Genomic DNA, 3,654 nt, shown 5'->3' on the forward strand with positions numbered 1-3,654 from the left:
TCCCCGCAGTGACCGGAGCCCCAGGGCCTTAAAATTATCGCTGGAGCCCTGTCACTGCTCTGGCAGCGATTTAAAGGGCCCAGGGCTCCTCGCAGTGGCAGGAGCACTGGGCCCTTTAAATTCCCGCCCAACTCCTGCTGCCCCAGGGTAGCAGCAGCAGGGCTCCCGCGGTGATTTAAAGGGCCTGGAGCTCCGTGGTGGCCAGAGCCCTGGGCCCTTTAATTTGTCCCTGAGCCCCAGGGCTCCCAGCCACCTCTGCAGCTGGAAGCTCCGGGGTGATTTAAAGGTCGTGGGGCTCCCAGCCACAGCTGGAGCCCCAGGGCCTTTAAATCTTGAAAGGCCCCACCTCTTCCGGTTGAGGCCATGCACCTGCTCAGGACTCTGGCATACCGGTAAGTCCTTTAAGTTATTTTCACCCCTGCTGCCTTATCATCTATGGCTCAGCAGTGAGGACACTCAGCCAGCCTGAGGGATGCACAGCCTCAAATCCCTTCTCTGCCTGGCCTGGAGCAAGGGCCTGAGCCCAGATCTCTCATCTTTGACGGGAGTTCCTTGGCCACTGGGAGCTGGGGCTCTCGCAGTCTCTCCTTTTGGAGCTGTTCCACTTTTTATCAAATAGTCATTGGAGCAAGGCCTGGAGCCATGGTCTCCCCAGAGAGAGCACTAACCAGTAAGCCGGAAATCGCTTTTATTTGCTTCCTGTTCCACTTGTCTCTAGACACAGGAACCATAAATACCTCAGACATAACAGTAATGAAGTACCAGCTGCTCTTCAATTAAAGGCTCAGGTACTGCTAGTGCTAAAGGTGCATGTTAACCCTTTGCTTGCTAAGAATTATTATCCTTGGGGTGCAGAAAGAAAAAAATCCAAAATGGCTTTTCTTTCCTTTAATCACAGTGATAGAAAACAACAGAGTTTGTTGCTGAAACTTTGTTTGCAAAAAACTCTCTTCACCCTAACTGAGAGCCCATCGTCATTGCCCTTAATATGAGCTGGCCACCAGCAGAGAGCCCTGGAGCCTTCACGTGTCCCCTGCATTGCACAAGCCTGCTCCTGAGACTCTTCTCTGTGGGGACACAGGGGCCAGTGCAACCTGCCTCTGAGGTTCTAGCTGCACAGCCTCTGCACAGATCTGCTCCTCAGGTCAGACAGCAGAGCAGAGGAAAGGACCTCAGCAATGATCTCCATTCATTGTCTCCGGCATATCCCTCTTCCCCCAACACAGATCATGGAAACCATGGGTTTGGGACAGTCAGAGCTGGTGCAAGGAAGTTTTGCGCCCTAGGCAAAACTTCCACCTTGCGCCCCCCCCAGCCCTGCGGCAGCTCCCCAACCCCCCTCCACCCTGAGGTGCCCCCCCTGTAGCAGCTCCCCTATGTCCTGAAGCACCCGCTCCACGGCAACTCCCCCCCGGGAGCCATGCAGCATCTCCCTACCCCAGCTCACCTCTGCTCCACGTCCTCCCTGAGCACGCCGCCCCTGCTCTAATTCTCCTCCCAGGCTTGCAGCACCAAACAGCTATTGAGGCTGCAAGCCTGAGTGGCAGGAGAAGTGGAGCAGCGACTGCGCGCTCGGGGAGGAACCGCTGTTAAAAAAAAATAATAAAAAATTGAGAGCACCGCTTTTTGGCGCCCCCAAATCTTGGCGCCCTAGGCAACCACCTAGTTCGCATTAATGGTAGCACCGGCCCTGGGGACAGTGGGACAACATCCCTGACATATCCATGGAGCAGAAACTCCCATCTGTAAGAATAATTTCAAGGAAACGCTTTGATGTGAAGTTTGCTGAGTTTCATTTCCCTGCTGTATCTGGGAATAGACCACAGTACGGCTTACATTGTCTCAATGGGCTCTGAAATCTTTGCTCCGGGAGAACTCCCATCATAGCCATTTCTCTCTTACCCCACGTTTAGTGTCAGGGGACAGGAGGGATGAAAGAGGGCATTAGCATGTGTGCTGACTCCTGGCTCTGATGTGAAGAAAGAATAAATAAATGCAAAGTTGCCAGATGCAAATTCTCATTTTTTTTAAAGTGACCATTCAATTTCCCCCCTGCAAACCCTTCTCCGTTGCATAAATTTGAACTCAAAGAGATAACTCACATACACAAAAACCAGCATGTTCTTAAGAGGCTTCAGGATCCTTATTCTCAAAATGAAGCTCCCAACTAACGACTGCAATTTTCAAAAGTACCTAAGGGAGTTAGGAGTACAAATCCCATTGTACATATGCACTGTACGTATCCCATTGTACGTATGGGACGTATGCACTGAACTCACTTAGGTGTTGTTGAAATTCCACCTTCCGTACTTAATTAACCACAGACCAAAATAATAATAATAATAATAAAAAAAATAGTTTGGAGTGAAGGTTGTGGCTACATTTCTGTGGTTTGCTTCCTTTACATGAGTTACAGAAGCAGTGAGATTCTTGCTGATTTGGGTGTCCAAAGCCGTTAGGACTGGAGACTTTGAAAATCTCATTTTGCCACATTGGACATAGAAGACTGACAAACCACCAATGGATCACCACTGAGAACATGCCAGCCCATTGTGAGCTATGAAAAGAAATGGAAATGCTTGGCAGGCCTAGATAACCTATGGAAAGGTTCATGGGATGGCCCCATGAGTAAGGCTGGTTGAAATTTTTGTATAAAAACTGATTTTTGATAAAATTTGGGTTTCAATTAAACAAAAATTTTACATAAAAAGTGTCTGCTTTCCATGACTTTTTTTTATTTTTTCATCAAACAAATGTCCCAAAATGGAACTATTTCAGCAGAAAAACAAAATACTTTGATGGGGGCATGCCACCATGACTGAATCTGTTCTATTGTTTCACAGCTATCTCTGATTACATTGGGACTGTCTGGTATGAAAAGAGTCTCCACTGATCTGACTCACAACTGTGTCTTTACTTTCAGATGTAATAGAGTGCATCGACATTAACGTGTTCTCTGAAGGACTTTTCTATGAGGCCACGCTAACCCAGGCAGATCCCATCTCTGTATGCTGTCTGTTTCTACAGACAGAATCCTGGCTGTCAGACCTCGTATGTTACCAGAGCCTTCCACTCAGTGATCAAGGTGAATTTTATCCCAGACAAGTGAATATTCTCCTGTGAATTGTAATTACAGTCAAACCTCGCAATAACGGCCCTGCCATAACGTGAAATCGCATATAACGTGATTATAAGTTGGCTCCCGTTTAAGGCCTAATACCAGTGGTCCCCAACGCCATGGCACCTGCCGGGACATTGATGTGCCACCGCCTAGTGCCCAGCAGGGGAGAGAAGCTGCGGCCCTACGCCTGCCAGGGACAGAGAACTCCCAGGCTGCGAGCGCCGGTGCTCTCTGTCCCCGGCAGGTGCAGGGCTGCGGCTTCTCTCCGGCTTCGAGGAGCCATGGCCCCGCGCCTGCCGGGGACAGAGAACACTGGCGTCCGCGGCCTCGGAGTTCTCTGTCCCCAGCAGGCAAAGGGCCGTGGCTTCTCTTCCCTGCTGGGCACTACGGGCACTAGGCGGTGCCATCAGTGCACCGCGTTGTGGACCACTGACTTAAAACTGACCGGCTTGAAACCCTGCTATACAGCGACCCTGCATTTATCGCGATGGAATTTTTTGGACCCCAAAACATCGCGTTATAGCGGGGTTTCG

The sequence above is a fragment of the Gopherus evgoodei genome, chromosome 7 (genome assembly GCF_007399415.2).
Source record: "Gopherus evgoodei ecotype Sinaloan lineage chromosome 7, rGopEvg1_v1.p, whole genome shotgun sequence".
In the NCBI taxonomy this organism is placed as follows: domain Eukaryota; kingdom Metazoa; phylum Chordata; order Testudines; family Testudinidae; genus Gopherus; species Gopherus evgoodei.